The following is a 13890-nucleotide window of genomic DNA, read 5'->3' on the forward strand; positions in this document are numbered from 1 at the left end:
AAGCCCAACAGAGATGATTTCATTCACAGCACAACATGAGGACTCTCATACCGTTAAAACAATGAGTCACTACAGAGTCCAGTCGTCCTCCTACTTGTTGTAATCCACGATCTACAAGAGTGAATAAATTTAACTTTAGCCCTGTTCTTGCATGTGCTTTCATACTGTGTGGATAGTTACGTTTTAAGTTCAACAGATCACTTACCACTAGCAATTGTTTGTAATCAGTTCACCTCACGCTGCACTTCCTTGTTCTACACACAGGTAAGACAGGGCGAGCGCTTGATTACGTCACCCTTATATAGCCTCTACCGGGGACTGACAAGCAACCACATTACATAAAGAAGGAATTTCTAAAGTCATTAAACCTTTAGAGACACATTAATATTTACATCCATCTTTACTGGCTCACAATTAACCTCCCACTCCTCCCACACACGTGAACATCCATGGACATAGAGATTATTAATAAAAATAATAATGATAATATTTTGGACTATATAACACATACATAGTCCATATTATCCCCTGCATATCCGTTAAAACCAAATCATTGTCTAAAACCTTTAAAATTATGTCATTGAATGAAGGGCCAAGCATGACCTGAAACCATATAAAAAAATAAAAAGCACATTTCCTTCCTCATGCACCAAAACTACCCAATAATGCATTTACACTGAAAGCTATTCTTCACCTTAACTATAAAAAAAAACTCTTCACAAAGCTTCCAGTGAACTCACATGATGTTACTATGCTGAAAAACACAGAGAGCTTCTTTAAACCTGCAGACAAACCTACAATGACCTTGTATGCTGATGATGCTCAGTTGGTTTCTAATGACCAAAAGATTCTCATATTCAAATTTGTTTTCAGCAAATTTTGAATCAGCTAAAAATCAGCCATTTTCTCAGAACATTTCCATAGAGAGCCACTTTGCATCAGCAGCACCATGCTCCAGTGCTCTGGGAGAGTTTATAGTCCTGACAGTTGAACACTGGATGACTGACAGCTGTCCTTCATCACAACAGAAATCCTCGTCCTCATCATCAAAAACATGACTTTGATCTGCGTCCTCATCTGGACTCTCCTCCTCTGCTGCTGCTTCACAGGTAAAGTCCAGAGAATCAAACTCCTCTCCTCTATGAACATCCGTCCCTCTGAAATGAAGCCCACTAAACCCTGATGCTGCTTTCTGTTTTTGTCTCTGTATCCTCAGAGTCCAGAGGACAGGTCACAGTGACTCAGCCTGCAGCAGTGACCTCTGCTCTGGGAGCCTCCGTCTCCATCTCATGTAGGACCAGTCAGAATGTTTATGTCGCGAGCAGCTACCACTGTTTAGCCTGGTACCAACAGAAAGATGGAGGAACTCCTAAACTCCTCATTTACTATGCTAGCACTCGAGCATCAGGGATTCCAGATCGTTTTTCAGGGAGTGGATCAAACTCTGCCTTCACTCTGACCATCAGTGGAGTCCAGACTGAAGATGCAGCAGTTTACTACTGTCAGAGTTTTCATGTCATCAACAGTCAGCATGTGTTCACACAGTGAAAAAGCGTCGTACAAAAACCTCCCTCACTCACACTGAACAGAAACTGAACTGACTGCTGCAGCTGGAAGTTTCTGCAGAGACTGACACACTTCACTGAGGACACACACACACACACACACACACACACACACACATTAACACACACACACACACACACACACACACACACACACACACACACACACACACACACACACACACACACACACACACTGTGATTGTAACATCAAAGGTGGTCCAAATGTACCCCTACATACCCCTTAACAAATCTAAACTTTATCTAAAACTCTTAAAACATAGCCTCCAATGGAATGACTAACACACCCATGCACTGGTTTAGATCCTAACTCTCTGGTCGCGCTCAGTTTATTCAACTCAAAACCTTTAAATCCTGGGGCGCTGGTGGTGCAGTGGTTGGTGCGCGCGCCCCATGTGTGGGGGCTGTGGTCTTCCAGGTGGGCGGCCCATGTTATTCCCCATTCTCTCTCCCTTATTTCCGACTCTATCCACTGTCCTATCTCTCAATTAAAGGCACAAAAAAGCCCAAAAATAAATCTTAAAAAAAAAAAAAACTTCAAATCTCAGCCATTTCCAGTCACTACAGGTGGTCCTCAGAGTTCTGTTCTGGGACCTCTTCTGTTAATCATCTATCTCCTTCCTCTTGCCCATATCTTCTGTAAATATAACATCCAGTTCCATTGCTATTCGGATGACACCCAGCTCTATTTGTCCACCAAACCGACCTCCTCCCTCCTGCTTACTTCCCTGTCTGATTGCCTACAAGAAATCAAATCCTGGTTATTCTGCAACCTCAAATGAAACAGTGACAAAACAGAGGTTCTCCTCATTTACACCAAATCCACAATTTCAAAACCTGACAGTTTTCTCTCACGATTGACCACTCCTCAGTTTCTCCCTCCCCTCAGGTTAAGAGTCTGGGTGTCATCCTCGACAGCACACTATGATTCCAAGCTCACATCAATAATGTCTCGGTCTGGTTATTTCCATCTTCGTAACATTAATCGCCTCCGCCCGTCCCTCACACCCAACAGTACTGCCATCCATGTCATCACCCTGGTTACATCCTGCATTGACTTCTGCAACTCCCTTCTCTTTGGTTTCCCTCTCAGGTCCATCCACAAACTTCAACTGGTCCAGAACTCTGCCGCTCGCATCATCACCAGAACCCCCTCTGTTAATCACATCACTCCTGTCCTTCAGCAGCTTCATTGGCTTTCAGTTAAATATCGCATTGACTTCAAAATTCTGCCCCTCACCTTTATGGCCATCCATAACCTCGCTCCTCTGTTCCTCTCTGAACTCCTGCACATCAACGCACCCACCCACACTCTCAGGTCTTCTTCTTCAATTCAATCCACCACAACAACCGCCTGCCTGTCCACCTTGGAGTCCAGAGAATTCAGCCGTTCTGGTCCCAGCCTCTGGAACTCCCTCCCACCACACATCCGTAATATTCACTTTCTGTCCATTTTTAAATCTAATCTCAAAACACATCTTTTTAAACTGGCATATTCAGTCTGATCATTCTCCATCCAGTCTCATGAATCCTCCTCACAATGATTTTATACATCCTGTACAATTTTATTTTTAATGTTCATTTTATCGATGTAGTGTTACTTTGTTGTTTTTATCTCTGTTTTCTAAGGTGACCTTGAGTGCCTTGAAAGGGGCCTTTAGATAAAATGTATTATTATGGAAGGAAGTGCCTAGCATGACCTGAAATAATAGAAAGACAAAATAAATCATTAAACTATGTTCCTCTAACTTTAAAGCCTTCAATAACTGTTGTGAGGCTTCCAGTGAACTCATATGATGTTACTCTGATGAGAAACACAGAAAGCTTCCTTTAAAAGGACCTGAAACCTGCAAAAACACAACTCTCTTTAGAAGTGACATTAACAAACATTTAGCACATTCTTGCAAAAAAATATTTTAGCAGGATGTCTAAACAGCATCAATGATGAACACAATGAATGAGAAGTGGAGTAGAATATAAATAAAAGTCGGTAATTTGTCTACTTCTTCTTAAATAAATGAGTGTAACAATGATAAAACTTTGTATGAAAACACACAATGACTTTGTATGCTGACAAATCTCTGCAGTATGTTTCGAATGACCTAAAAACTTCTCATTTTCAAATTTGTTTTCAGCACATTTTGAATGAGCTAAAAATCAGCCATTTTTTCAGAACATTTCCATAGAGAGCCACTTTGCATCAGCAGCACCATGCTCCAGTGCTCTGGGAGAGTTTATAGTCCTGACAGTTGAACACTGGATGACTGACAGCTGTCCTTCATCACAACAGAAATCCTCGTCCTCATCATCAAAAACATGACTTTGATCTGCGTCCTCATCTGGACTCTCCTCCTCTGCTGCTGCTTCACAGGTAAAGTCCAGAGAATCAAACTCCTCTCCTCTATGAACATCCGTCCCTCTGAAATGAAGCCCACTAAACCCTGATGCTGCTTTCTGTTTTTGTCTCTGTATCCTCAGAGTCCAGAGGACAGGTCACAGTGACTCAGCCTGCAGCAGTGACCTCTGCTCTGGGAGCCTCCGTCTCCATCTCATGTAGGACCAGTCAGAATGTTGATAGTAGCAACCGTTTAGCCTGGTACCAACAGAAAGATGGAGGAACTCCTAAACTGCTTATATACGCTGCTAGCACTCGAGCATCAGGGATTCCAGATCGTTTTTCAGGCAGTGGATCAAACTCTGCCTTCACTCTGACCATCAGTGGAGTCCAGACTGAAGATGCAGCAGTTTACTACTGTCAGAGTTTTCATTATATCAACAGTCAGTGGGTGTTCACACAGTGAAAAAGCATCGTACAAAAACCTCCCTCAGTCAGACTGAACAGAAACTGAACTGACTGCTGCAGCTGGAAGTTTCTGCAGAGACTGACACACTTCACTGAGGACACACACACACACACACACACACACACACACACACACACACACACACATACGCACACGCACACACACACACTGTGATTGTAACATCAAAGGTGGTCCAAATGTACCCCTACATACCCCTTAACAAATCTAAACTTTATCTAAAACTCTTAAAACATAGCCTCCAATGGAATGACTAACACACCCATGCACTGGTTTAGATCCTAACTCTCTGGTCGCGCTCAGTTTATTCAACTCAAAACCTTCAAATCTTGGGGCGCTGGTGGCGCAGTGGTTGGTGCGCGCGCCCCATGTGTGGGGGCTGTGGTCTTCCAGGTGGGCGGCCCATGTTATTCCCCATTCTCTCTCCCTTATTTCCGACTCTATCCACTGTCCTATCTCTCAATTAAAGGCACAAAAAAGCCCAAAAATAAATCTTAAAAAAAAAAAAAACTTCAAATCTCAGCCATTTCCAGTCACTACAGGTGGTCCTCAGAGTTCTGTTCTGGGACCTCTTCTGTTAATCATCTATCTCCTTCCTCTTGCCCATATCTTCTGTAAATATAACATCCAGTTCCATTGCTATTCGGATGACACCCAGCTCTATTTGTCCACCAAACCGACCTCCTCCCTCCTGCTTACTTCCCTGTCTGATTGCCTACAAGAAATCAAATCCTGGTTATTCTGCAACCTCAAATGAAACAGTGACAAAACAGAGGTTCTCCTCATTTACACCAAATCCACAATTTCAAAACCTGACAGTTTTCTCTCACGATTGACCACTCCTCAGTTTCTCCCTCCCCTCAGGTTAAGAGTCTGGGTGTCATCCTCGACAGCACACTATGATTCCAAGCTCACATCAATAATGTCTCGGTCTGGTTATTTCCATCTTCGTAACATTAATCGCCTCCGCCCGTCCCTCACACCCAACAGTACTGCCATCCATGTCATCACCCTGGTTACATCCTGCATTGACTTCTGCAACTCCCTTCTCTTTGGTTTCCCTCTCAGGTCCATCCACAAACTTCAACTGGTCCAGAACTCTGCCGCTCGCATCATCACCAGAACCCCCTCTGTTAATCACATCACTCCTGTCCTTCAGCAGCTTCATTGGCTTTCAGTTAAATATCGCATTGACTTCAAAATTCTGCCCCTCACCTTTATGGCCATCCATAACCTCGCTCCTCTGTTCCTCTCTGAACTCCTGCACATCAACGCACCCACCCACACTCTCAGGTCTTCTTCTTCAATTCAATCCACCACAACAACCGCCTGCCTGTCCACCTTGGAGTCCAGAGAATTCAGCCGTTCTGGTCCCAGCCTCTGGAACTCCCTCCCACCACACATCCGTAATATTCACTTTCTGTCCATTTTTAAATCTAATCTCAAAACACATCTTTTTAAACTGGCATATTCAGTCTGATCATTCTCCATCCAGTCTCATGAATCCTCCTCACAATGATTTTATACATCCTGTACAATTTTATTTTTAATGTTCATTTTATCGATGTAGTGTTACTTTGTTGTTTTTATCTCTGTTTTCTAAGGTGACCTTGAGTGCCTTGAAAGGGGCCTTTAGATAAAATGTATTATTATGGAAGGAAGTGCCTAGCATGACCTGAAATAATAGAAAGACAAAATAAATCATTAAACTATGTTCCTCTAACTTTAAAGCCTTCAATAACTGTTGTGAGGCTTCCAGTGAACTCATATGATGTTACTCTGATGAGAAACACAGAAAGCTTCCTTTAAAAGGACCTGAAACCTGCAAAAACACAACTCTCTTTAGAAGTGACATTAACAAACATTTAGCACATTCTTGCAAAAAAATATTTTAGCAGGATGTCTAAACAGCATCAATGATGAACACAATGAATGAGAAGTGGAGTAGAATATAAATAAAAGTCGGTAATTTGTCTACTTCTTCTTAAATAAATGAGTGTAACAATGATAAAACTTTGTATGAAAACACACAATGACTTTGTATGCTGACAAATCTCTGCAGTATGTTTCGAATGACCTAAAAACTTCTCATTTTCAAATTTGTTTTCAGCACATTTTGAATGAGCTAAAAATCAGCCATTTTTTCAGAACATTTCCATAGAGAGCCACTTTGCATCAGCAGCACCATGCTCCAGTGCTCTGGGAGAGTTTATAGTCCTGACAGTTGAACACTGGATGACTGACAGCTGTCCTTCATCACAACAGAAATCCTCGTCCTCATCATCAAAAACATGACTTTGATCTGCGTCCTCATCTGGACTCTCCTCCTCTGCTGCTGCTTCACAGGTAAAGTCCAGAGAATCAAACTCCTCTCCTCTATGAACATCCGTCCCTCTGAAATGAAGCCCACTAAACCCTGATGCTGCTTTCTGTTTTTGTCTCTGTATCCTCAGAGTCCAGAGGACAGGTCACAGTGACTCAGCCTGCAGCAGTGACCTCTGCTCTGGGAGCCTCCGTCTCCATCTCATGTAGGACCAGTCAGAATGTTGATAGTAGCAACCGTTTAGCCTGGTACCAACAGAAAGATGGAGGAACTCCTAAACTGCTTATATACGCTGCTAGCACTCGAGCATCAGGGATTCCAGATCGTTTTTCAGGCAGTGGATCAAACTCTGCCTTCACTCTGACCATCAGTGGAGTCCAGACTGAAGATGCAGCAGTTTACTACTGTCAGAGTTTTCATTATATCAACAGTCAGTGGGTGTTCACACAGTGAAAAAGCATCGTACAAAAACCTCCCTCAGTCAGACTGAACAGAAACTGAACTGACTGCTGCAGCTGGAAGTTTCTGCAGAGACTGACACACTTCACTGAGGACACACACACACACACACACACACACACACACACACACACACACACACATACGCACACGCACACACACACACTGTGATTGTAACATCAAAGGTGGTCCAAATGTACCCCTACATACCCCTTAACAAATCTAAACTTTATCTAAAACTCTTAAAACATAGCCTCCAATGGAATGACTAACACACCCATGCACTGGTTTAGATCCTAACTCTCTGGTCGCGCTCAGTTTATTCAACTCAAAACCTTCAAATCTTGGGGCGCTGGTGGCGCAGTGGTTGGTGCGCGCGCCCCATGTGTGGGGGCTGTGGTCTTCCAGGTGGGCAGCCCAGGTTCGTGTCTGGCCTGTGGCTCCTTTCCCGCATGTTATTCCCCATTCTCTCTCCCTTATTTCCGACTCTATCCACTGTCCTATCTCTCAATTAAAGGCACAAAAAAGCCCAAAAATAAATCTTTAAAAAAAAACTTCAAATCCCAGCCATTTCCAGTCACTACAGGTGATCCTCAGAGTTCTGTCCTGGGACCTCTTCTGTTAATCATCTATCTCCTTCCTCTTGCCCATATCTTCTGTAAATATAACATCCAGTTCCATTGCTATTCAGATGACACCCAGCTCTATTTGTCCACCAAACCGACCTCCTCCCTCCTGCTTACTTCCCTGTCTGATTGCCTACAAGAAATCAAATCCTGGTTATTCTGCAACCTCAAATGAAACAGTGACAAAACAGAGGTTCTCCTCATTTACACCAAATCCACAATTTCAAAACCTGACAGTTTTCTCTCACGATTGACCACTCCTCAGTTTCTCCCTCCCCTCAGGTTAAGAGTCTGGGTGTCATCCTCGACAGCACACTATGATTCCAAGCTCACATCAATAATGTCTCGGTCTGGTTATTTCCATCTTCGTAACATTAATCGCCTCCGCCCGTCCCTCACACCCAACAGTACTGCCATCCATGTCATCACCCTGGTTACATCCTGCATTGACTTCTGCAACTCCCTTCTCTTTGGTTTCCCTCTCATGTCCATCCACAAACTTCAACTGGTCCAGAACTCTGCCGCTCGCATCATCACCAGAACCCCCTCTGTTAATCACATCACTCCTGTCCTTCAGCAGCTTCATTGGCTTTCAGTTAAATATCGCATTGACTTCAAAATTCTGCCCCTCACCTTTATGGCCATCCATAACCTCGCTCCTCTGTTCCTCTCTGAAATCCTGCACATCAACGCACCCACCCGCACTCTCAGGTCTTCTTCTTCAATTCAATCCACCACAACAACCGCCTGCCTGTCCACCTTGGAGTCCAGAGAATTCAACCGTTCTGGTCCCAGCCTCTGGAACTCCCTCCCACCACACATCCGTAATATTCACTTTCTGTCCATTTTTAAATCTAATCTCAAAACACATCTTTTTAAACTGGCATATTCAGTCTGATCATTCTCCATCCAGTCTCATGAATCCTCCTGAAAATGATTTTGTACATCCTGTAAAATTTTATTTTTAATGTTAATTTTATCGATGTAGTGTTACTTTATTGTTTTTATCTCTGTTTTCTAAGGTGACCTTGAGTGCCTTGAAAGGGGCCTTTAGATAAAATGTATTATTATGGAAGGAAGTGCCTAGCATGACCTGAAATAATAGAAAGACAAAATAAATCATTAAACTATGTTCCTCTAACTTTAAAGCCTTCAGTAACTGTTGTGAGGCTTCTAGTGAACTCATATGATGTTACTCTGATGAGAAACACAGAAAGCTTCCTTTAAAAGGACCTTAAACCTGCAAAAACACAACTCTCTTTAGAAGTGACATTAACAAACATTTAGCACATTCTTGCAAGAAAATATTTTAGCAGGATGTCTAAACAGCAGGTGGAGGAATGATCTAAAATCAATGATGAACACAATGAATGAGAAGTGGAGTAGAATATAAATAAAAGTCAGTAATTTGTCTACTTCTTAAATAAATGAGTGTAACAATGATAAAACTTTGTATGAAAACACACAATGACTTTGTATGCTGACAAATCTCTGCAGTATGTTTCGAATGACCTAAAGACTTTTCAAATTTGTTTTCAGCACATTTTGAATGAGCTAAAAATCAGCCATTTTCTCAGAACATTTCCATAGAGAGCCACTTTGCATCAGCAGCACCATGCTCCAGTGCTCTGGGAGAGTTTATAGTCCTGACAGTTGAACACTGGATGACTGACAGCTGTCCTTCATCACAACAGAAATCCTCATCCTCATCATCAAAAACATGACTTTGATCTGCGTCCTCATCTGGACTGTCCTCCTCTGCTGCTGCTTCACAGGTAAAGTCCAGAGAATCAAACTCCTCTCCTCTATGAACATCCGTCCCTCTGAAATGAAGCCCACTAAACCCTGATGCTGCTTTCTGTCTTTCTCTCTGTATCCTCAGAGTCCAGAGGACAGGTCACAGTGACTCAGCCTGCAGCAGTGACCTCTGCTCTGGGAGCCTCCGTCTCCATCTCATGTAGGACCAGTCAGAATGTTTATGTCTATAACAGTAACCACTACTTAGCCTGGTACCAACAGAAAGATGGAGGAACTCCTAAACTGCTTATATACGCTGCTAGCACTCGAGCATCAGGGATTCCAGGTCGTTTTTCAGGCAGTGGATCAAACTCTGCCTTCACTCTGACCATCAGTGGAGTCCAGACTGAAGATGCAGCAGTTTACTACTGTCAGAGTTATCACAGCGGACCTGTGTTCACACAGTGAAATAGCGTCGTACAAAAACCTCCCTCACTCACACTGAAGAGAAACTGAACTGACTGCTGCAGCTGCAAGTTTCTGCAGAGACTGACACACTTCAATGAGGACACACACACACACACACACACACACACACACACACACACACACACACACACACACACACACACACACACACACACACACACAGACACACACACTGTGAAGAGAATAAACACACCATCTTTTAAACATTTTCTGCCCACTTCTCCCTCCTCTTTCCTCACCATGATGGTCAGACACAGCTCATTTACATATTTAAAGGTACAGACACAGAAACAGCCTGTTCTGAGCAGGGCTGAAATAGAGGGGTTTATAGGCATGATCAAATGCAGGATCAGAGTGGATTTAGAACAATAAACTTCACACACAGGGGAAGAGGAGGAGAATATGTGAACTTAAAAGAGGATGTTGTGTTTTGGGGGAGCATAAAGTAAGACTTCTTCAAAAATTACATTTTGACATGTTGAAATGTTAATTCAAGATATCTGTAAAACCATTTTACACGTTACAAATATATTTCTACATGTCGAAATGTAATTTTCAACTGATTTGCAGATACCTTTAATTGAATTACAGATATCAGTAATTACTTTTTCACTAGTAAGAATAATTATTACAGATATCTACAATTGAATTTCCACATGTTGAAAAGGGATTTTTTTTTTCTTGAAGTGGAAGACGTAGAATATGGCGGAGCAAGTGATCCTTAAAATCCAAAGAAAATGTTTTGCAATCGAACGAGCTTATCAACATGGTGTATGCAGTCAAAGGGAACTACGCGCAATAGATGCCTCCATTGATAATGTAGCGAGAATTGCTGACCTACTTTCTACAGAGACAGCAAATGAATTAAGAGACAGCCTTCTGGACATCAAAGAATTGATTGACATCTCGCAGTGAGATGCCCCGGCAGCCTTCTCAGTTAATTGAGTTTGTTCAGGTAAGTGCTGAATCATTTGGTCAAAAATGATATTCATATTATCCATGTGAACATGCTAATATGCTAAATGTTGACAGGGAGCTTTGATCTACTGTTAATAACATAAGTAATATTACAAAATCCAGGCAGTTGCTGGCAAGTTAAATAAAATGTGTGTAGGCCTAACGTTACTCAGATATTTCTGTAGCGAAAAGAAAGGCAAACGATGTAAACAGGACAGGCACATACAAGCTAACACCAGGTGAGCACGACGGTGTGCATAAATCTAAAGTGATCAAAATTGTGTACTTTTTATTGTGTATATTATGTGGATGTGCTTAGCTAGCTTGTTGTCTTAGCTAGAAAATGAAGCTGACGCTACTTATTGCTGGCATTGAAAAATAACTATTCTCAATTTACGGTTCTATAACCGTCGAGTTTGGTATTTTGCTGATAGAAAACTACTTCCTGTATCGCATTCGAAATAAAAGTATTTAACAGTTCAGTGGGTCAAATCCCTTCTTTTCCTTAAAGACTTTTATTCTGAAACGTACAGGAACTCGATGTGGGAAATTAAATTCAATGAACTTCATGTGTGTCGTAGTCAGAGCCTTATGGTCGTACTGTACTTTAAATGTAGCAATACGATTTAAGTGCCATCTTCTGGCACGTCACTGTAAAATATATTTGTCCAAGTTAAAAAATGAATACCAGGCTGCAGTGTCTAAAATAAGACAAAAACACGTAAACAAGAACAACAAATTGTTGAAAATGATTATGGTGGTCTTAAAAAAGTCTATTACATGTTACCAAGTGTAATTTATGTCGGTAGGCTGTAGTTTTTTGGTAACTTGTGTATACTTTACTTGAGGATCTTCATTAGGAAATGCTTTAACTCTGTTACATTTTAAAAATAATTATTCTTTTTACACCATACTATTATCTGAACCCTTCAGTTAGACCTATTAGCAACTCTGAAGACATGATCAGCACAGAAAACATGTTATAAATTGATGACAATTTTGCCCTTTCAAAGTTCAAACCTACCAACGTTAAAAGGAGATCAGAGTCAGCATAACTGTACCATTAATTATTTGAACAGAATCTTTAGTCACTATGTTCCCTACATCAACGATTGAACACTTCAAACCATACAACTATACAAAATACATAGTGTAGTTTAACTTTTGATACTTTAGTGCATATAATATTAAATCTTTCTTCTTTTACATATGTACACATTTAGATACAGGACTCTAAGACATACATTAAGAGAGTGTTTTACAGTTTAATAAGGTAGTCGGTAATCTGCAATGCATATATTTGAAAGTCATTTTTTATCTCCCTGTTGTTGCCTATTTTTCAGGAGGCCGTGGCAGACCAGCCATTGATGTTTCAAGGCAGCAAATAGTGTTTCTGCTGAGACAAGGATACACTGTCAAGCAAATGGCTGGCATGTTTGGTTGCTCCTCATCGTTTCTTTACAAGAAAACAAAGCTGCTTGGAGTGTCTGTTTCGAAGAGGACATCTACCAGTGACAGACGAAGAGCTCATCCAACACATTACAAGACTTCATGGGCTTTATCCTAATACAGGAAGTGAGGTACAGTAGTTTTTATGTTTCCCATGAAGTATACAGAAAATGTATTTTTTAATTTGGGTCACCAATACAACTAGCTGAAAATGTTTTTGGTTTGTGTGTTGGTTCTATGTTATTAGATGATGAGAGGATTCCGCCGAGCTGAGGGGCTGTTCGTTCCACGCCATAGGGTACGTGACGCATTGACCCAGATAAATCCTGCTGCAGCTGCGCGCAGGTGGAGCAGTGCTGTGACCAGAAGGGTGTACCATGTTCCCCATCCCAACAGTTTATGGCACATAGATGGAAACATGCGCCTCATAAGGTAATTGGTCTGTATGTTATATACATGACTAACTATTAACAGGGATGAACTCCATAACTACACAATATATTCTCTAATTTATATAATTTATGTTATCAGATTATAGTCTTTTTGTAAGAGAGACCTGAGTCCAGCAGATAGAAAGAAAAACAAACACGGACAGACTGACCAAATTACATATAGCATCAGAGAAAATCACATACATCACTAAATACATTTAAAGTTGAAAGTTTGTATTATATCAGTTGGCGTTATGGATATGGTGGTGGAGAGCATTGTTACGTTTGACTAAAATTTTCCATAGATGTTCAGCTTGGTTGAGTTCTGGTGACTTAATGGCCCAAGCATTTATTCACATCATTTTCATCCTCACCAGACCATCCAATGAGCTCTAGTGAACAGAAGCATCTCACTTTCAGATGTTTATGTTTATTTTATTTAAGGGTTTTCCTTTAATTTGTCCCTGTCTGTACATTTACTGAGTAGTTTCAATGTACTATAATCTAGAGGTATAAAAACAACTCCACCAATCTGTTAGATTGATAATCAAATGTACCTTTCTCCTTTATGTTTATCACAAGGTGGGGTTTGGTGGTCCATGGAGCCATTGATGGACACTCTCGACTGATCACATACTTGAATTGCAACACAAATAATCGTGCCTCCACTGTACTGACACAGTTTGTAAAAGCAACCTGCATGTATGGTCTTCCTTCCAGAGTGGAGGTGAGAATTCACAAGTTGCACTGTTCATGAACCTTGTTCAAGGTGTGGAGAGGAGGAGTCACATCACAGGCGAGTCTGTCCATAACCAAAGAATGGAACGTCTTTGGAGAGATGTTTTTCTGCATGTTCTACAATCTTTCTATGATACATTTTACTCTCTTGAGAATTCTGAGCTTCTTGACCCTGAGGATGAACTCCACAAAATGGCACTGCAAATTGTCTTTCTGCCAGAAATTCAGAAAAGACTTCAGAACTTCAGAAATGCCTGGAATAACCACAGTCTG

The 13890-nt window shown here is 41.4% G+C and overlaps 1 gene segment (V, D, J or C); it reads left to right on the forward strand.

Annotated features, from left to right (window-relative positions):
- Positions 1–1219: 1219 nt before the first annotated feature.
- The window catches only part of LOC132990871 (Ig kappa-b4 chain C region-like), a 637710-nt gene continuing 625039 nt past the window's right edge, over positions 1220–13890 (forward strand). Inside the window, exon 1 of the C gene segment in view lies at positions 1220–1535.

This window comes from Labrus mixtus, chromosome 16 (genome assembly GCF_963584025.1).
Source record: "Labrus mixtus chromosome 16, fLabMix1.1, whole genome shotgun sequence".
NCBI classification, from domain to species: domain Eukaryota; kingdom Metazoa; phylum Chordata; class Actinopteri; order Labriformes; family Labridae; genus Labrus; species Labrus mixtus.